Source organism: Dipodomys merriami, unplaced genomic scaffold, assembly GCF_024711535.1.
Source record: "Dipodomys merriami isolate MVZ:Mamm:240054 unplaced genomic scaffold, mDipMer1.0.p SCAF_512, whole genome shotgun sequence".
Classification (NCBI taxonomy): domain Eukaryota; kingdom Metazoa; phylum Chordata; class Mammalia; order Rodentia; family Heteromyidae; genus Dipodomys; species Dipodomys merriami.
Window position 1 is genome coordinate 610,024 of NW_027206083.1, and position 22,230 is coordinate 632,253.

A 22,230-nucleotide genomic window follows, 5' to 3' on the forward strand; every position below is an offset into this window, starting at 1 on the left:
ATTTGGCTTTAAATCGAATATATTAAATTTTATTCTTAGGAGTGAATAACCAAGCATTTCTCAGTTTTCTGAGGTCTCTTTAGCAGTGTAATAATTTCAGTAGTTTATCTAGACATAAGTCAAGGTTTATCCCATAAATAAGAACACAATTTAATCCAAAATTACTAAGACTCTTAAATGCCATCTAATTTTCCTATAGCTATGATGGTATTTTTTCCTCCAAGACTGAATAAATAATACTAAACTAAGTGGGTATCCAATGACTCACCTGTGCACTTGAAAATTTCACTTTTGGATTGTTATCTATCTCCCATAAGCCTTCATTGAAACCTTTTTGTTTATTTGGTTTGCCATACTTTTCCTTATTTTCTGAGTAAGGAAATATATCCTTTGGTCCTAAAAAAGCACTAAAACAGATGAAGATAATAAGTGCAATTCAACCTCAAATAAATATATACATATTACATTACTAAAATAACACTATTATATGATGCATTTCATAAAATACAAATTAAAGGGAAGACAAGGATATAAAGCATGAATTCATTTCAATGAACACAATCTCACCGAGACATGAGACGGCTCTAAGTACTGGCAGAACAAATGTTGGAAAAGTTTTTTGGGAGGAGTACATGTGCAGATATTAGGGGTTGAACTCAGAGCTTCCCACTATTGCTTAGCTTTTTCACTCAAGCCTATAGTCACTCTGCTACAGCCATAGTTCTACTTCCAGCTTGGAACACAAGAGAGCCACACAGACTTTTCTTCCCAGGCTGGCTTAGAATTTTGATCCTTATATCTCAGGCTGAATAGCTAGGAGTATAGGTGTGAAACACCAGCCACCTGGCTTCTAAAAGATTTTTAGGTTCCGTTTCTTTGCAGAACAATAAATGTTTTCTGTTTAGGGGTAGGGATAAGGTAGACTATATTTTATTCCAAATACTACTGTTTTTTTTTTTCCATTTACAGTACTAAGGATTGAATCCAGGGTCTCACTGAAACAAGTCAAGCACTAAACCACAGAACTACATGTCAATCTGATATACTTTATTAATTCAGTAATGAGTTCCTAGATTCATAACACCATCTCATGTACATAAACTTTTTTTTAGTACTGATCCTAGGCCTTGAACTCAGAGCCTGGGTGCTGTCCCTGAACTTTTGTGCCCAAGGCTACAGCTTTAGGCCACTTGAGGCATAGCTCCACTGGTTACTGGAAATGGGATTCTCATGAGCTTTTCTGCCCAGACTGGCTAAGAACCTCAATTCTCAGATCTCAGCCTCATGAGGCCATTAGAGGCAGGAATCACTAGCACCTGGTCTCATTCAGTTTAATTGAACAGGCTTTTCAGGCCCAGAGTTCAAGCCCCATGAACAACAACAAAAAAAATTTCTCCCCCAAACTGGACAAAGCCAGGCTGGGGAGAAAAAAAAATTACCAAGTCTGAATAACCAGCAAAGAGATGGTCTGAAAGCATGGTTCAAGTGGTAGAGAACCAGCCAAGCAAACGAACCAAGCTCAATGCCTCAAAGCTCAAGCTCAAACTCTAGTACTGTGAAAAAACAGAAAGTACCTAATTTAAACATCATTATATACTTCTAATTAAATATGAACAGATTTTCATGTCAGTAATTATTTAATACATTTTGCTAAATGGATCTATCAATCTATTGTTTGAGCACTTTTTCTGTGCCAATAATGAGGGCTTGAACTCAAGGCAAGGCTTCATACACCTGCTGTCTTTTTTCTGCTCATAGCTGGTGTTCTATCACTTGAGTTACACACTCCAATCTGCTTTTCTGCTGGTTAATTGGGATTCCCAAGCACTTTTCTTTGGGCTTCAAACCAAGATACTCAGATCTCAGTTCTCCTAAGTAGCCAGGAGGCTGCAATATTTTAAGAGTCTGGGACCAGTGGCTCATGCCTGTAATCTAGCTACTCAGGAGGCTCAGTCTGATGTTGGTTTGAAGCCAGCCAGGCAGAAAATCCAAGGGACTCTCCGATTAACGAGCAAAATCCTGGAAGTGCAGGTGTGGCTCAAGAAGTAGCACACACTAGCCGGGCGCTGGTGGCTCACGCCTGTAATCCTAGCTACTCAGGGAGGCTGAGATCGAGGATCGCGGTTCAAAGCCAGCCCAAGCAGGAGAGACCGTGACTCCTATCTCCAATAAACCACCAGAAAACCGGAAGTGGCGCTGTAGCTCCAGTGGTAGAGCACTCGCCTTGAGCTGAAGAGCTGAGGGACAGCGCCCAGGCCGAGAGTTCAAGCCCCACGACCAACAACAACAACAAAAAAAGAAGTAGCACACACTCGGCCAGTGAAAAAGCCAAGCAAGAGTATAAGACCTTGAATTCAGTATTCAGCATCAGCACACAAAAATAAAATAAATATTGTCAGGCGCTGGTGGCTCACGCCTGTAATCCTAGCTACTCAGGAGGCTGAGATCTGAGGATCGCGGTTCAAAGCCAGCCCGGGCAGGAGAGACCTTGAGACTCCGATCTCCAATAAAAACCACCAGAAAACTGGAAGTGGCGCTGTAGCTCAAGTGGTAGAGCGCTTGCCTTGAGCTGAAGAGCTGAGGGACAGTGCCCAGGCCCAGAGTTCAAGCCCCATGGCCAACAACAAAAAAATAAATAAATAAAATAAAATAAAATAAATATTGTAACAGTAAATATACTGTTCAATGTTTGATCTTCACAATCAATTCCAAGTATAGGTGGGGTAAAGGATATGTTCAAGACTGATAAGTCAAAAACAAAGCTGATAAAAAAGAACTGTCCATGGGGGTACAATCCCCTAAGATTCCTGAATAGTACATAAATTAGCCTAGAGACCGCACCGCTAGTTACCAAGGAACACCTTATGGTGGCTGTGGCTATGGTTTTCTCTTAGAAATGTTCCATTTTCAAATGGCCTACAAAAAGTGTTTTATATGCAAAATGGAAATAGGACATAATGTTAATTACATTTTGATAGCAAATACAAAAAAATTTTGAAGCCAGGAACCCATGAATCACACCTGTAATCTAGCTATTCAGGAGGCTCAAGCAGAAAGGCCATGAAACACTTATCTGCAATTAACTTTCAAAAAGGTAGAAGTGAAACTGTGGCTCAAGTAGCAGAGCACCAGCCTTGCACCAAAAACAAAAACACTAAAGGAAAATGCCTAGGCCCTGAGTTCAAGCGCTGGTACCAGCTCCACAAAGGGAGGAAAGGGAAGATGGAAAGAAGGGAGGGGAGGGAGAGAGGAAAGGGAGAGAGAAAGGACAGAATGAAGGAAGGAAAATTGTGAAAGTTCAGAGGAAAAAAACCATCAGAACACAACAGGTTTAGAAATTCTAAAATATAAAAATATTATTCTATTCTTTCTCTTTTTTTTTTTTTTTTTTTTTGGGTCCGGTTGTGGGGCTTGAACTCTGGGCCTGGGCACTGTCCCTCAGCTCTTCAGCTCAAGGCTAGCACTCTACCACTTGCACCACAGCGCCACTTCCAGCTTTTTTCTTATGTGGTGCTGAGGAATCGAACCCAGGGCCTTGAGCATACAAGGCAAGTGCTCTACCACTGAGCCACCTTCCCAGCCCCTTATTCTTTCTCATTAGTGGTTACATTGTAGAACTTTCCTTTTATTATTTGCTTTTTAAAAACAATGAAAAAATTAAGCGGTAAATTCCAAATCTAACAGTAAACTTATGTGGATTGAATTTCTTTTGCAAATACATAGAAAAGCAGTTATGCAGCCAGGCGCTGGTGGCTCACGCCTGTAATCCTAGCTACTCAGGAGGCTGAGATCTGAGGATCGCGGTTCAAAGCCAGCCCGGGCAGGAGAAACCGTGAGACTCCTATCTCCAATAAACCACCAGAAAACCGGAAGTGGCGCTGTAGCTCAAGTGGTAGAGCGCTCTCCTTGAGCTTGAAGAGCTGAGAGACAGCGCCCAGGCCTCATAGTTCAAGCCCCACGACCGACAAAAAAAAAAAAAAAAGTTACAGCCAATTAGAGCTTTTGGCACATAAAGGGGTTGAGATTTAAACTGTTCCCCACATTTTATAACATTAACTTTACTATCACAGGGGACTGGCAAGTTCTTGTCCCTTACAAGGTAGTCATTAGGCATGCTTAAAAACTATCTTTCCATGACCTCCCGGCTCTGACCAGTTTTGAAGGGCCACACACAAATGACTCTAGGATCTGACATTTCTGCCATCCAAGCAGTGGCTTACTGCCCCTGGATGCTCCTCCATTGCTCTTGTCCCAGGTGTGTCTTCTTTACACTGTGATAAATTCCTCATTGGCATTTCCCTCAGCGGGTCACTGGACTTGAACTCAGGGCCTTAGCTCTCCAGCTCAAGGCCAGCACTCTGCCACTTTGAGTCCCAAAGTAACTTTGCTTGCTCTTTTAGCACTATGCTAGCTGAGTAGAGGTGACAGTATCACAGGAACCTTTTTCTGCCCTGGCTGGCTTCGAACCAGTTTCAGATCAATGAGTCTTACAAAAGGCCATTTTACTCCAATTAAAAGCAACAAGGTGGTCAACATAGAAGTAGCTTTTAAGCATGCTCTTACCTGAAACTTATTAAAAGCCAAAGTTACATCTAACAAACTTGTAAGAATCCTCTGTGCTTTGCTCTGGGCTTGCTGGAAACTGTTAAAAAAAAAAAAAAAAAAAAAAAAAACCTATAAGAGCAAACTAGAATAGCAATTATTTTGGTAATCCTAATTTTTCCTTTGTGCACATTAAGGCCAATGTTAAGAACAATTTTACATTTAAACTTTATATCCCAAAATCCATTCCTAATTTTTTAAAGTCTCTTATTAACCACCTTTAATATTTCATACTTTAGTATTCATTTGCATTTTTTAAAAAATCTCTTAAAATCTTGAGGCCAAGTTGTCATTCATTGTCTCTTGGCTGCTTGTTTTTACACATTAAAACTTTTAAACTCAAATGACAATTTTTCCTTAATGCAAGCATGACAGTCACCATCACATACCACGAAGCTAGACTTAAAACCTTTATAACTTTTAAAAACATCCTAATTGTAGAACATAATTGAAAGCAAGTCACATTATACAAATAAACTTTTTAACTCTCTTTTTAAGTCCAAGGGACAGTTTTAACAATACTACAGATCATCACATCACTAATTTTAACCATCATATTTCAGTGTCTATCTACAGGGAAAAGGGACAGAACAAAGATGGGCCACTTGGCTCCTCCTATGGAATGGGCACATACCCAATCTGACTCTTTAGGGTTAGATGAACTGCATTTGTGCCAGCTTGCCCTCTTTCACCATGTGTAGACTCCTCCCAGGGCCTGTCCCACCATGCATGACCAGTTGAACTGCACTTCTGCCTGTCCACTCCTTACCTCTAAAGATAGGTCTTCTAAGTTTTCCCTTTTCTTATCTCTTGGTTCACGAATGAAATACACAGTTTTAGACAGACAGAATAGGTAACATCTTTGACAGTGTTAAACTAACCTTTACATTTAAATTTCTAATATTTATCCCCAAATTTTAGCCAAGGGAACTAAATCCCAAACTGCCAATGCATTTTTGTTAAGCCAGATAACTTGATTACAGTATAAACGGCCTTATTCATTTTAAAATATTAGTTTTAAAAATACCAGATTTTCTAATTTGCAAGTTAAAGAATCTGTAAAAAGCCATTTAAAACAATGTGAAGATTCTTTAAAAATTTGGTAATGTCCAGACCTCATAACCTTTTATATTTTAAATTTAAACTCAACAAATTGTTACAGCATGCTGACAATTCTTATCTTTAAACATGTTCACAAACACACACAAAACACTCACACAGATCTTAAAGCACGCAAAAATCAAAATCAGTTGTACATACACTATTTAAAGTTTTTAAACAAAAATTTAAGACAGTATTTCTTTTAAACTAAGTACCTTTGTTGGGCTTCATTTTCCCAGAGCTTGCTTGTTTAGCAAGACAATTCACTAATTAGTCTTTTGAATCCCTTCTGTCAGAGGAAGGTTGGGGGTGGGAGGGATCACCTGAAACTAAACTGGCCTGATTTTTACCCAATTTTAGACAAGAGCACTTTACAAATTGTTACATTGTCAGGACTAGCTGAAAAAGTCCAAACCAGGCAAACAGCCTTCAACACCCTCCCTGACGGCAGCCTCCACAAGGAGAAAATGTAGCTTGAGGCTTGAAGGGAATCAAACTAGATCAGCAACCTTCCATGCCTCACAGGGAGGGTGGGCATAGCAGGCCTGTGACCAAGCCCAGCCAGAGGCTGGAACTTTTATTCCCCTAGAGATGTTCAAATAAAAAACACAAACACAAATAAACACAAAAACCAAAGATCCACATTTAAAACTGGTACCAATTCTAAAAAAGAACTAGACAAGACAACAACCAAAGGCTGAGTTTTGGACTAATGGACCCCCAGCTCATCCCTACCAGAACTCTGTGATGCTCCCACTCAGCAAGCTGAATCCAGAGTCTGCTGAGTGAGCCTGCCACTTTTACTCAGACCTTCCCTACCCCAGGAAACAGAACAGAAAACACACTGAAGTAAACAACACAGACAAGTGGCCACAAAGACAAAATCAGGTCTCAGTGAATGGGGTGACATCTCAACTCCACTTATCAGGGGATTCAAACCTCCTCTACTCATTCCAGAGGATTTTTCTTTTAGATTCTTCTGAGATCTCCAGGGAGCACAGGACACATTTCAAAGAGGTTATACCGCTCAGGTGTGACTCGCAGCACCCCATTAAATGAATATACCCCCTCTCTTTTACCCCTTTGAAATGAACCAGCAGGAGGTCGAGAGGAGTAAAGTTTGCTTTGTCCTTGCCCCATCTCTATAAACAAAAGTAGCCAGACAAATACACCAACGACTAGGAGGGAAAAAGAGTGCTAGCCTTGAACTGAAGAGCTGAGAGACAGCGCCCAGACCCAGAGTTCAGGCCCCACAACCGGACCGCCCAAAAAAAAAAAAAAAAAAGGGAAAAAGAAATAGGTTAGATACCGACACCACCGGTGTCGCCGTGGATTGGAGATGACCAAACACTGGATTGCTGCGTCTCCGGGGGGTCGACTGGGCCTGTTAGGAGGGGGGTCAATTATCCCAAAAGGTTGAAAGATTGGGCGCTTAGGAGATTGGTGGGAGTCATCACCCCCCAGAGGGTGGGTGAAGTCGCCGCTTGCAGTTTCCAGAATGAAGGAATAAAATTTAGACTTAATTATAAGGAGGAAGGGCACTGAGCTGCGGGCCGGTATCCGACAGCGAGTCTGAAAAAGAAATGGGATGAAGAATGGAGTCGGAGGTGTGGTCACTCCAGGCGCTCTGATGGAGGGGCCCTCGTGCATGCGTCACAAATCACTAGATGCAAAGACATCCATCCCTATTGATGCTCTAGCGAGGTCCCCCTAGTTCCGCCCAAGTGACAGTCCTAGAGCCTGATCAATCATGGGCTGCACAAAGTGAACAAGTTTGTCAGATAGACTCAAGCAATAAAGAAGGTCAAAAAAGAGGCTGCATAAGCAGGCCAGAAAGCTCAGTAGACACCAGGGTGAGACCCAGAGTAGCAACAAAGACCAGTCCCAAAAGCATAAAGTACCTCCTAAGACAATTAAAAACCAGTCATAAATCAACATACCAACACAGAGACACACAATGGATGGTCTTAAAAACTACTCAGCGAGGCTGCCACCATCAATGAGCAGTTCTAAGCACCAACAAGACTTAATATGAACAGCGAGCATGGCAGACTGCTGGTCAACAGTCTGTTCAGAAGGGCTCTCAGAGAGGACCGGGCACTAGGTGCCAGGCCTCGGGGAGCAGTCCACCAGAGGGTTCAGGGGGATGTCTCCCACTGACTCTGCCAGCAGCCTTAAAGCATGTCCGCCAAAGCTATTCGCCAGCCCCAAGACCACACCTGCAGGCTTTCAGATGCAAACAGAAGGGCTCTCAGACAGAGAGGACCGGGCACTATGCGCTGGGCCTCGGGGAGCAGCCCACCAGAGTTCAGACAGTCTGTTCAGAAGGGCTCTCAGAAAGAGAAGGACCAGACACTAGCGCCAGGCCTCGGGGAGCAGCCCACCAAAGGGTTCAGAGGTTGAGGGGATGTCTTCCACTGACCCTGCTGGCACAAATACAAAGCTTGCAAGCAACTCTCAAATTGGTTATAACCAGTATAAATCGGCAATGCCTCAAAACTTACCAGACGTTTCTAGCGACTCAATGATCAAGGTATCTGGGTGGCCTGTAAAGGGGCTTCCGGGCCAATGCACCAAATGTAAAACCCAGAGACTGGAGAGCCCGAAAAGACCACCAGGGACCAAAGATCAATGCAAGCAGCAATGAGTCATTTATTGACTAGCTCGAGCACGGACCCCTCTGTGCACTAATGTCCGAGTGCAGAGAGAGGCCCCCAAAACAGGGTTACAGCACCTATCTCTGATCCCAAGCCCGGGTAGGGGTCTGGAATGTGTTAAATTCAGCTCCAGATCCGGGAGTGTCTAGGGCTCCAGGGCGGGTAGAATAGCAGCTGCATTCTTCAAGCAGGTCTAATACAAAAATGGCAAATACAGGTCTATCTGGTTTATATATATATATATATATATATATATATATATATATATATATATATATAAATATTATATATATTATATATTATACACATATTATATACCAATATATATAAACATACACATATTTTATATATTATATATTATATAATATTTATGATATATACTATATATAATATATTATGTATACTATATAGTATATATTATATAGTATATATGATACTATATAGTATATAATGCTATATATTATATGCATACTATATTCCATATTATATTATGTAAAATATAATATATATTATATAGTATATATAGTATGAATATAATATATGTATAATATATAAAAATATATAATATATGTGTATATTTATATATAAATATATATTATATATAAATATATAATATATAAAAATATTATATTTATATATATATATATATATATCATGCTTCTCAGCATGTCCTTTGTTCTCAACAGTGGATGGTCCTGTGGTCATAGCCCACAACATTAGCTTTTCACCTGAGCATTTGTTAAAAGTCCAGGCTTACTAAATCATAATCTTCATGTTAACAAGTTCCCAGATGGTTCTTATGAATATTCAAGCTTGAAAAACGAGTTGCAGAGGATATTAAAACAGATTGTAAGAACTTACAATCACTTGGATGGGAGCTCCTACACAGCAATGGGAAGGCTGAGGCAGGAGGATAGTTTTGAAGGCCAGCCTGTAATAGATAATGAGACTGTGTCTCAAAAATAAACAAAAAATTCACATATAGACAGATAAGTTGATAAATTGTAATCAATATTAAAAGAATATATAAGAACATAAATAGAACTTTTTGTTACTAAATGACAATACCAACAAGTGAAAAGGGAGTGGTTATTATGATGGAGGAGGGGATCATCTGGAAAATAAAAAAAAAAGAGTAAAAGCATTGATGTGTAAATATTGAACAAAGCATGATATTTAGCATTTCCTGCCAATAAATTTTGGCAGTTTCAATTTGTAATATTCTGCAGACAGCAGGTGATAACTTTTCAACAATGAACCAGGGCAAAAACAGGTCAGAGTTTAAGCCTCCACAGAACAAAAGCCAGGATCCCTGGGGGCAGCAGTTCTGAATCTGAATGGGGGAGGGGGGAGGGGGAGAAGGAAGGGAATGGATTTGGGGGAAGCCAGGATCCCTGGGGGCAGCAGTTCTGAATCTGAATGGGGCACAGGGGGAGGGAGAGAAGGAAGGGAATGGATTTGTGGGAAGTTTGGGTGCATCACAGCCACTTCCAGAGTTTTTCTTAACTAAGAGCCGTGCTCCTTCCCCATAGGAGAAAGCAGACTTCCAAACCAGCTGGAGAGAGTGGAAAACCTTAGTGTGGTTACGCTGGAACATAGCCTACTTTTCCCCCTGTAATCTGGATGTTATTCATCCCATTATACAGATGAGAAAACAGATCCATTAAAAATTAAGCAACCTGTCCAAGGTCTTACGTGGAATCTAGAGGCCCAGGCAACCTTCCAGTCCTTCCTCCTCCCAGCCATTCCTTTTGGTGATGCTACACAGCTTCTAGATAGGGTAAAGAGGCTACATGGCTGCAGGCACAATGAGCTTGCAATCAGTAAAGGATGCTGCAAATTTCCTAATAATTTCCCTGTATACCTCTGCATTCCCTAGCTTGTTTTCCACCACCTGATCATTCTAACTCTTTCTGAAATGACTCAGGCCAAAAATCACATCTGGAAAGGCTCTGCTTCATCTTCCAGTGGTGCATACTTACAATCTTTCTTGGTAGTTGTAAACTACTTAGAAGTAGACATCATCTTATGCTTTGCCTATACTTGGCAGATAATCAATTTTTCTAACAAATATTTAAATGGATGAGAAGAAGCAAGTGATAAACCTTGATGGAAAGATAAGGCATAGAGGGTCAGAGTGCTTGCCTATAATCCCAGCTATCATAGAGGTGAAGGTAGAAGGATCAGGAATTGGAAGCCAGCCTAGGCAAATCAATGTGACCCTGTATTAAACAATATAGAGGGTTGCCCGGACTCATGCCTGTAATCCTAGCTACTCAGGAGGCTGAGATCTGAGGATCATGGTCCAAAGCCAGCCCAGGCTGGCAAGTCCGTGAAACTCTTACCTCAAATAAACCACCAGAAAATTGGAAGTGGCACTGCAAGTGGTAGAGCTCTAGCCTTGTGCTGAAGAGCTGAGGGACAGTGCCCAGGCCCAGAGTTCAAGCCCCACGACCGACCAAAAAAAATAAAATAGAATAGAGAGGGTTAAGAATATAGCTCAGTGATAGAGCTCTGGGTTTAATTCTTAGGAACAAAGACACATGCATGAGGATATTTTATCTTTACTTTATGAACTTTTCATGTACTAAGAAGTTAACCCTTTAAAAGCACTGATTTTTTTTAGGACAAATACATTCATTTTAATGAAAATCTTTTGCATTGTATTGGCTCCAGTGGTAGAACACTGACCTAGTACATGCACTGAATTCAAACCCCAGTCCTGTTCTCCCCAAAAATTAACAATGACAATCCCTTCCTTTATATTTTAATATAATTATTCATCTTAATACACAATAGTACTAACATATCTTACACTTTGTGGTTTTATAATTATATATATATTCTTTATATATAATATATAATTATTATATATATTATAATACTTATAGACATTTCATGTGATGTTTTAAATCTGATGTAAACATAGTGAGAATTAACAAAAATATAGGGAAATATAACGAAAATAAAGAACATTAGTGAACAAATGCAACAGTGGTATTCACTATGTTAAAAAGTGAACTATATAACCTGTGGGTGAGGACAGGATGGAAAAACAGAGAAAGGGAAGAGGTGACATTGTCCAAAAGAAATATACTCTTGGGGGCTGGGAAGGTGGTTCAATCGTAGAGTGCTTGCCTCGCATGTATGAGGCCCTGGGTTCAATTTCTCAGCACCGCATAAGCAGAAAAAATTGGAAGTGGCACTGTGGCTTAAGTGGTAGAGTGCAAGCCTTGAGCTGAAGAGCTGACAACACGGAACCCCAGAGTTCAAGCCCCACAATGGACAAAAAAAAGTACTCTTTTCCTAACTTAATGTAACTGTACTTCCTCTGTACCTTACCTTTATAATAATAATTATAGCAATAAACTTTTATAAGAATAGTAATCAAAGATCCAATTCAGTCAGAGGCGTGATAAAGTCAGTGTAAGTTTTCCACCGTGAATATCAAAAAGCAATCAGAACCTGGGTGCCTATAATGCTAGCTTCTCAGCAGACTGAGTGTTGGAAATCTCCATTGGAAGGTACCCAGAGCAGGAAATCCTGTGAGACTCTTTATCTCCAATTAACCAGTGACATGTAGGAAGTGGAGCTGTGGCTAAAGTGGTACAGCACTAGCCTTGAACAAAAATAGTAAAGGGATGCCCAGGCCCTAAATTTAGGCCCCAGGACCAGTTACTCCCCCGCCCCCCCCCAAAAAAACAATGAGAGCTTTGACCAGTATGTTAAAAACAAAAATAAAAAATAAAAAATATGGGGACAGGGAGGGATGTTGTTGTGGAGATGGGACAGAAAGGATGGCAGGGGAAAAGACAAAGGAGGAGCCAACAATGCTTGATAAGAAATGTACTCATGCCTGGCACCGATGACTCAGTCCTTTAATCTAGCTACTCAGCAGGCTGAGATCTGAGGGTTGACGTTCAAAGCCAGCTGGAGAAGGAAAGTTCGTGAGACTCTTATCTCCAATAAACCACTAGAAAATCAGAAGTGGCGCTGTGGCTCAAGCCGTAGAGAGCTTGCCTTGAGCTGAAGAGTACAAGGACAGCGCCCAAGCCCCGAATTCAAGCCCCTGGACCGACAAAAAAAAATGTACTCATTACCTTGCTCATGTGATTGTAACCCCTCTGTACAGTATTTTCACAATAAAAACTTATTTAAAATAAATGAAAAGCAAGCTTGTGAGACAGTGACTAGATATGCTTTCTAAGCTGGTCTGCCAATGGGCTGAAGAATATTGTCTTCAGATTCATGGGATAAGAGAAGTCTTAATGAGTCTGAATGCTCAGCCAATTAGAAAAGAAGCTATGCAAGGACAGAGATTGATGGGTGACCTGTGATATCTCCAATGAGTGCTGCCTAGACTACATGCTACTGTCCCAATGGCACCTATTTTTTTTTTTTTTGGTCAGTTGTGGGGCTTGAACTCTGGACTTGGATGCTGTCTCTGCTCTCTTCAACTCAAGGTGAGCACTCTACCACTTGAGCCACAGCACCACTTCCAGTTTTCTAGTGGTTTATTGTAGATAAGAGTCTCATGGAGTTTCCTGCCCAGGATGGCTTTGAACCGTGATGCTCAGATCTCAGCCTCCTGAGTAGCTAGCATTACAGGTGTGAGCCACTGGTGCCCAGCTAATGTTCTTTCTTGTATGTTCTCACTCACTTTTTTTCCATCTTTATATATATTTCTTTGTATTGTGTGTGTGGGGGGGTTGTTTTTTGTTTTTTGTTTTTTTTGGTCCTATCGTGGGCCTGAACTCTGAGCCTGGGCGCTGTCCCTCAGCTCTTCAGCTCAAGGCTAGTGCTCTACCACTTGAGCCACAGCGCCACTTCTGGCTTTTTTTTTTTGCTTATGGGTGCTGAGGAATCAAACCCAGGGCCTCAAGCATGCAAGGCAAGCACTTTATACTGAGCCACCTTCCCAGCTGTATTGTGTGTTTGAATTGAGGACCTTGTACTTGCTTGGTTGGCTTGGCTGAGCTCTATTACTTGAACCATATGTCCAGCACATGTTTTTAGCTGGTTATTTTAGACATGAAGTCTCATGGACTTTTCTAATGAAGCTGGCTTTGAATTTCAATCCTCTTGATCTCAGTCTCCTACCTAGCTAGGATTACAGCTGTAATCCATAGAGGTCCAGCTTCAAAACACTTGTAGTTAATTAAAAAGAAAAATATATCTGTTAAATACTACACAGCAAGGTGGTTAGTGTATTGCCACGCCGACCCCAGTAGAGTCTGCTTAAGCATGGGAAACCATCTATCAGACCATGATAGGGGCCTCGAGACCTATCTCTGAGTTTTGGGACTTCACCGAAGTCTACCTCAGAGAATGGGGCTTTACAGAAACCTATCTCCAAGTTTTGGGATTTCACCGAAGTCTACCTCGGAGAATAGGGCTTCTAAGAGGCCTACTCCTGGGAAAAGGCTGGAAAAACCCCTGGGAAAAGATGTGTTTCTGTCTTTCTTCTCCTCATAAGAGTGCCTATCAATCTTTTACTGTTTCTGCTGTTCATTGTACTTACTCATTGTCAACGTTCCCTTATTCAAAGCTCTTTCTTAAGAGTGTTGATGACTCCAATATCTGATGAGTGTCTTAAAAATATGACTAACTCACCAGAGTTAAGTGCTACCCTGAAACCCCTCTTATGGAGGCTAGTAGACAAGTTATAAGTAAATATAAAAGTATTGGAGGTTTCACAAAGTCACTCCAGCAGAAGGAATTGTAAGAAATTTACAAAAAGTTGTAGGCGCGGCTAGAACAGAAAGAATGTATGGCAATTGCTGAGATAACTACTTAGGAGAAAGAACTTCCTGGCACTCTCATTTACTAAGAGACTTGCTAGATCTAGGCCTCCGTAACCTTATAATTAAGGCCTCTATAGAAATAAGGTAATGGTGAGATGGTGACAAACGTCGAAACCCATTATATTTCTTAGAGATAAGCCGGAAACAAGTGCCTTTCAGGTGACCAGCTGGTGACCACCTAAGAATGAAGCCCTGCAGCAAGATTGTGTAAACTTTTGCCCCTTTTCTTATGAAGACTTCTGTTATAAAAGTTTGTTATCCTCTGCATTAAATCGCACTCAGCACTCAGCACTCAGCACTCAGCATCCACTCCTAATGTGTGTGAGTTGTCTGTTTGCCATCTCCCCATCCTATTCCAGGTTCCTCCCCTAGGTATCCTCCGTCGTCCCGACAGAACCCGGTCCGCGGCAGGTGGCGCCCAACGCGGGGCTCGAAGCGGGGCACGAAGCAGTTTCTTCAGTCAAGGAACCTTGGGAGGTAAGCATCTCTCTCTCTCTCTCTCTCATTTCTTTTCACCTGGAATAGTAGTCAGAAGCTCGTTGGGGTGCTGCAGGCCCCTCACTTGTGACTGAGAAAGATAACGAGTAAATCATGGGGAGTTCATCTTCTAAGAATAAGGACAGTTTGTCTCTATTTTAAAACATATACTCCACAGCAGCAGTGGGAGAACAAACTAATCCTTGGTTCCCGCAGGAAAAAGGAAACCATTGAAAAAGTGAATGTAACTCTAAGTTCCATAAAGACGGAACTCCTCCTTCGAGAGGAAACAAAAAACGGAAAAAGGGAACCATTGGAAAAGTGAATGTAAATCTAAGTTCCATAAAGACGGAACTCCTCCTTCGAGAGGAAACAAAAAACGGAAAAAGGGAACCACTGAAAAGTGAATGTAAATCTAAGCTCCATAAAGAGGGAACTCCTCTTCAAGAGGAAACAAAAAACGGACAGAGGGGCAACCAGCCCCTCCCCAAGAGAATAAGAAACAGTTAGATCATTTGATACAATTTTCATATTTCAGGAATGGTGAAAGCCTGCAGGTGTGGTCTTGGGGCTGGCGGAGAGTCTTGGCGGACGCGCTATAAGACTGCCAGTGGGGCCAGTGGGAGACGTCCCCTGGACCCCTGGGTGGGGCTGTCCTCGAGATCGGGTAGAGGGGGTTCGAGTCCCCCCGATTGGCCGATTCTCTCTGGTTGGAAGCCCTTCTGGACAGACTGTCTGACCAGCAGTCTGACGCGCTTGCTGTCTGTCTTGAGTGTGCGTATATGTCTTCTGTTAACTCTAATTTGAATCTTAGGCATGCAGCCCGGGGGCTGGTGGATGAGGGGCTTACTGATCCCCTAGACCAGAGGTAGAGTGCACATTTCCCACTTAATTGCCCCTTCCACCCTTTTAGAATTCCAGGAGTGCCCGGAGCAGATCGCCCACCTCCCCAGAGAAAGCGTGACCAAGTGCGCGTACATTACCAACCCCCGTATGCAGCAGTGTGTGTGTGTGTGTGTGTGTGTGTGTGTGTGTGTGTGTGTGTAATTTTAACTTCTTTTTCTTTCTTATCTCGGTTTTATTAATTTGGACACTCCTTGTCGCAGAGATGGGGCAAGGACAAAGCAAGCTTACTCCTCTCAACCTCCTGCTCAGTCATTTCAAAGAGGTAAAAGAGAGGGGGTATAATTTGAGTATAATTGAAAATCTCAGAAGAATCTAAAAAGAAAAATTCTCTAGAATAAGTAGAGGGGGTTCGAGTCCCCTGGTAAGTGGTGAGATGTCACCCCATTCACTGAGACCTGATTTTGTCTTTGTGGCCACTTGTTTGTCTTGTTTAGTGTGTGTGTTCGTTTTATGTTTTCTGAGGTAGGAAAGTTTTGGGTGAGTGTGGCAGGCTCACTCAGCAGACTCTGGATTCAGCTTGCCGAATGAGAACAGCACAGAGATTCAAAAGATTAATTAGTGAATTGCCTTGCTAACAAGCAAGCTCTGGGAAAATGAAGCCCAACAAAGGTACCTAGTTTAAAAGAAATACTGTCTTAAATTTTTGTTTAAAAACTTTAAAAGGTGTACGTACAACTGATTTTGATTTTTGCGCGCTTTAAGATCTGTGTGTTTTGTGTGTGTCTGTGAACGTGTTCAAAGATAAAAAATTGTCAGCATGCTGTAACAATTGGGTGAGTTTAAATTTAAAAATTCAAAAGGTTATGAGGTTTGGACATTACCAAAAATTTTTTAAAAATCTTCACATTGTTTTAAATGGCTTTTTAAAAGGTTCTTTAACTTGCAAATTAGAAAATCTGGTATTTTAAAAACTAATATTTTAAAATGCATAAGTCTGTTTATACTGTAATCAAGTTATCTGGCTTAACAAAAATGCATTGGCTGTTTGGGGTCTAATTCCCTTGGCTAAAATTTGGGGATAAATATTAGAAATTTAAATGTAAAGGTTAGTTTAACACTGTCAAAGATGTTACCTGTTCTGTCTATCTAAAACTGTATTTCATTTGAGAACCAAGAGAAGAGACTGGGAAAAACTTAGAAACCAACAGAAGACCTATCTTTAGGGGTGAAGGGTGAACAAGTAGAAATGCAGTTCAGCTGGTCATGCAGTGGGACAGGCCCTGGGAGGAGTCCAAACATGATGAGGCAAACTGGCACAAACGCAGTTCATCTAACCCTAAAGAGTCAGATTGGGTGTGTGCCTGCCTATTCCATAGGAGGGGCCAAGTGGCCCATCGTTGTTCTGTCTCTTTTCCCTGCAGATAGGCACTGAAAACATGATGGTTAAAATGAATGATGTGATGATCTGATTAGTATTGCTAAAACTTTCCCTTGGATGTGTTAACATTAAAATTAGGAAGGCCTTAAAAAGAGGGTAAAAAGTTATTTGTATAATGTGGCTTACTTTCAATTATGTTCTACAATTAGGATGTTTTTAAAAGTTATAAAGATGTTAAATCTAGCTTTGTGGTATAGTAAAGGTGACTGTAATTCTTGCATTAAGGAAAATTGTCATTTGAGTTTAAAAATCTTAATGTGTGTCTGTTTTAAAACAAGCAGCTAAGAGACAATGAGTGACACTTGGCCTCAAGATTTCAAGGGATCTTTTCAAAATGCAATGAAAACTAAAGTATAAAATGTTAAAGGTGATTAATAAGAGGTTTAAAAAAATAGGGAATGGATTTTTGGATATAAAGTTTAAATGTAAAATCATTCTTGACATTGGCCTCAATGTGCAAAAAAAAAAAAAAAAAGAAAAAAGAAAAAAGAAAAAATTAGGATTATCAAAATAATTGCTATTCTAGTTTGCTCTTCTAGGTTTTTTAAGTTTCCAGCAAGCCCAAAGCAAAGCACAGAGGATTCTTACAAGTTGTCAGATGTAACTTTGACTCTTAATAAGTTTCAGGTAAGAGCATGCTTAAAAGCTACTTCTATGTTGACCACCTTGTTGCTTTTAATTGGAGTAAAATGGCCTTCTGTAAGACTCCTTGATCTGCAATCTGGTTCAAAGCCAGCCCGGGCACAAAAAGGTTCCTGTGAGACTGTCACCTCTATTCAGCCAGCAGCAGAGTACTAGCCCTGGACCAAAGAGTCAGGGGACAGTACTCAAGCCCCAAGCTGGAGACTCACAGTGGCAGAGAGCTAGCCTTGAGCTGTAGAGCTGAGGGATAGTGCTCAGGCCCCGAGTTCAAATCCAGCAACCAGCTAAAGGGAAATGCCAATGAGGCATTTATCCCAATGTGGAGAAGACACTCCTGGGACAAAAACAATGGAGGAGCATCCAGAGGCAGTAAGCCACTGCTTGGATGGCAAAAATGTCAGATCCTAGAGTCATTTGTGCATGGCCCTTCAAAACTGGTCAGAGCCGGGAGGTCATGGGAAGAGTTTATAAGCATGCCTAATGTTCATGACTACCTTGTAAGGGACAGGAACTTGCCAGTCCTCTGTGATAGTAAAAAGCTAATGTTATAAAATGTGGGAGATAGGTTAAATCTTAATCCCTTTATGTGCCAAAAGCTCTAATTGGCAGTAACTATTGAGCTGACACTAGTTACATGAAATTCATCTGCCCAGGAAAAAGTTTGTAAACCTGAGAGAGTGTTTCTATTGATATCTGTCTTAGGCATTATTTGGGATCATTAGAGATCACATTCCTAAGCCATCTAAAAAGATGCTTTTTACAAACCAGAGTGCTAAACAAGCTACACTACTGTAGCCGGAGAAAAGGTCTGTGCAGTTGTCAAAAGTTAAATATTGTTCTTAATGACATCTTACCCTGATAGCCTCTTTGTAAAATAGGCTAAGGTTATAGGCTCCTGGCTAGCTAAGATCAACGCCCCTAAAGTCAGCTTGAAGAAGTTACAGAAGATGGACCTTCGCCCATCAACCCCCTTTTAAGATCAAGAGTCCAGAGTCAGTTTTGAAAAAATGAGGCAAAATAGATAAAATAATTTTTTTTAGAAAAAGGCATAAAGAATAGTGTTAACAGCTGTAGGTGTGCAAGTGTGGAGACTGCATCTGTCAAAGATGGTTACAAGACTAAGCCTTCTGTGTCTATTTATAAAAAAAAAAAAATCTGGTTAGTAAAAAAAAGTTATTTTGGTAAATTGTCCTGGGCTATTGTCTAAATGTTCTTAGAAACCAACGGAGTCACGGCCTGCCAAGCCTATGTATTACTTGCATCCTTAACCAGTCTGTGTAGGAATTTGCAGCCCAGCACGAGAGACCCTGTTGCTGCTGCTGCTACTGCTGTACACCTTAATGGGTAAAGTTCAACGACGGCCTGACAGTCACCTGGAGGAACTCCTGCTTGATTCCATCACCTGAGTCGGCTTCCTGGTTGAAAGCTGCTAAATCTAAGATCTTGTGGGACATTCTTTTGGGTGATATCCAGAAACCCTCTCTTCCCACAGTGGATATTGGGGACAAGGATATCACTGGCTTGCTTGTCTTAGGCACTTCAGTGCATAGTAACTGGAAATCCACTCTATGGTCACAGCCTAGTTTGACTCTGATATGGTAATAACCTGAGTGTGTTATCAATAGAGGTAATACTCTTAGCCTTAAAATCTAGCAAGCTTCTGCATCACGGTGGTGCCTTAAGGCTGTTCTAAGATAAAGGTTCCGCAAGCCAAAGGAAAATTGGGCAGTTTTAAACTACAGCCACAAAGATGGTCAAGAGATTGTAAAGAAAGAGGGTGGTAATGAAAGCCTTGGGAAAGGAATTGTAAAGAAAGAAGGAAGTAAAGAAAGCCTTGGAAAGAGAATTGGGGAAATTTGAAAAGTAAGGATTGTCTTTAAGACAAACCTCAGAAAGTTTAAGTATGTCGCAAATGGTATGAGTATGTCTTAAAATTGGAGCTTACAAGTACAGCTGGTATAAAATTGATACACGGAGTCAGGACTGGTGAAAATTAAAATTAAAAAAAAAAAAAGGGGGCAAATGCCACGCCGACCCCAGTAGAGTCTGCTTAAGCATGGGAAACCATCTATCAGACCATGATAGGGGCCTCGAGACCTATCTCTGAGTTTTGGGACTTCACCGAAGTCTACCTCAGAGAATGGGGCTTTACAGAAACCTATCTCCAAGTTTTGGGACTTCACCGAAGTCTACCTCGGAGAATAGGGCTTCTAAGAGGCCTACTCCTGGGAAAAGGCTGGAAAAACCCCTGGGAAAAGATGTGTTTCTGTCTTTCTTCTCCTCATAAGAGTGCCTATCAATCTTTTACTGTTTCTGCTGTTCATTGTACTTACTCATTGTCAACGTTCCCTTATTCAAAGCTCTTTCTTAAGAGTGTTGATGACTCCAATATCTGATGAGTGTCTTAAAAATATGACTAACTCACCAGAGTTAAGTGCTACCCTGAAACCCCTCTTATGGAGGCTAGTAGACAAGTTATAAGTAAATATAAAAGTATTGGAGGTTTCACAAAGTCACTCCAGCAGAAGGAATTGTAAGAAATTTACAAAAAGTTGTAGGCGCGGCTAGAACAGAAAGAATGTATGGCAATTGCTGAGATAACTACTTAGGAGAAAGAACTTCCTGGCACTCTCATTTACTAAGAGACTTGCTAGATCTAGGCCTCCGTAACCTTATAATTAAGGCCTCTATAGAAATAAGGTAATGGTGAGATGGTGACAAACGTCGAAACCCATTATATTTCTTAGAGATAAGCCGGAAACAAGTGCCTTTCAGGTGACCACCTAAGAATGAAGCCCTGCAGCAAGATTGTGTAAACTTTTGCCCTTTCAGGCGACCAGCTGGTGACCATCCAAGAACGAAGCCTTGCAGCAAGATTGTATAACCTTTTGCCCCTTTTCTTATGAAGAATTCTGTTATAAAAGTTTGTTATCCTCTGCATTAAATCGCACTCAGCACTCAGCACTCAGCACTCAGCATCCACTCCTAATGTGTGTGAGTTGTCTGTTTGCCATCTCCCCATCCTATTCCAGGTTCCTCCCCTAGGTATCCTCTGTCGTCCCGACAGAACCCGGTCCGCGACAGTGTATATTTTGTTTTCTCTAATCATATGGTAGAACTTTTAACTTTCATGAGATAAACTAAAATTAAGGTTAACTAAAAAATACTATATGGGGCTGGGAAAGTGGCCCAGTGGTAGAGTGCTTGCCTTGCATGCATAAGCCCTGGGTTTGATTCCTTAGCACCACATAAACAGAAAAAGCTTGAAGGGGGACTGTGGCTCAAGTGGTAGAGCACTAGCCTTGAGCTGAAGAGCTGGGGGACAGCGCCCAGGCCCAGAATTCAAGCCCCATAACCGGCAAAAAAAACCCAAAAACTATATGATATAATATGCTTTGAAAATGTATCATTAGATATTGAATTCAATTTGAAATAAACACTTAGACATTTATCCTTGATTTTAACCAGTATATGTAGAAATATTTAATAGTTTTCAGAAATTTTCTATTTGCATTTCAAGAATCAAACTAGGCTTTAATTCCCATGTCCTGCATAGAGAGCAGGAAATGTTTCTTTTTCTGTTTTTTCCCCGTGTTAATCTAAAATCCTTACTAAAACTCAAAAAAATTTTTTTGAATCAAGCTTCATTGGACAAAGGTTGCTCAACATTTTAACCCAATCCATTCAGAAAAAAACCTAAAGACTCCATCTCCCGTTAAGCAGCAAAATGCTGGATTAGAGGCATTCCTCAAATGGTAGAGCACCAGCTTTGAGCAAGGGGTGGGGGAAATTGTTGTAGGGTTTGAATTCTGGGCCTGCCTCCTGTTCCTAAGTTCTTCAGCTCAAGGCTAGCACTTTATGATTTGAGCCACTTCCAGTTTTTTCTGTTTATGTGGTGCTGAGGAATCAAACCCAGGGCCTCATGAATGCAAAGCAAGCTCTACCACTGAACCACCTTGCCAGCCCCTCTGCACATTACCTTTATAATAACAACAAACTTAGCTGGTGGCCCGTGGCTCACGCATATAATCCTAGCTACTCAGAAGGCTGAGATCTGAGGATTATGGTTCAAAGCCAGCCCAGACAGGAAAGTCCGTGAGACTCTTACCTCCAATAAAGCACTAGAAAACCATTAGTGGTGCTGTGGCTCAAGTGGTAGAGTGCTCTTCTTGAGCCCAAGAGTGCAGGGACAGGGCCCAAACCCAGAGTTCAAGCCCCATGACTGACAGATAATAATAATAATAATAATAATAATAATAATAATAATAATAATAATAATAATAATAATAACAAACTTTTATAAAAATCAAATTTCACTAACTAGTAGTACTTCATCCGTGTGAAGATGATGTATTAGTGAATGACAAGTTCTAGAGATGAGTAATGAGAATGGCTAAGAAGATGTATTTGTTTAGAAGGAAGGAGAAATACTTTACTATTCTGAGTTTTTTGTTTTTGTTAGTTTGGTGGGGTTTTTTGGTCAGTCATGGAGTTTGATCTCTGGGCTTGAGCTCTGTCCCTGCACATTTCAGCTCAAGGTGAGCACTCTACCGCTTGAGCCACAACACCACTTCCAGTTTTCTAGTGGAGAGAAGAGTCTCATGGAGGGCTGGGAAGATGGCTCAGTGGTAGAGCGCTTGCCTTGCATGCATGAGGCTCTGGG

At 41.1% G+C, this 22,230-nt stretch overlaps 1 protein-coding gene across 22 annotated transcripts in view; it reads right to left on the bottom strand.

Annotated features, from left to right (window-relative positions):
- LOC138810943 (hepatoma-derived growth factor-related protein 2-like) overlaps window positions 1–22,230 on the bottom strand; it is a 289,960-nt gene that overhangs the window by 133,936 nt on the left and 133,794 nt on the right. For 14 of the 22 annotated variants that reach the window (XR_011367294.1, XR_011367285.1, XR_011367292.1 and 11 more), the window contains 3 exons: window positions 9,222–9,291; window positions 4,564–4,642; window positions 269–407 (listed from right to left, as the gene is read on the bottom strand). The exons of 2 other annotated variants lie outside the window; for them this stretch is intronic. The gene's annotated coding sequence lies outside the window, so the exon portion shown is untranslated. The remainder of the gene's footprint in view (window positions 1–268; window positions 408–4,563; window positions 4,643–9,221; window positions 9,292–22,230) is intronic. 6 more of the 22 variants (XR_011367293.1, XR_011367277.1, XR_011367278.1 and 3 more) reach the window with 3 other exon arrangements.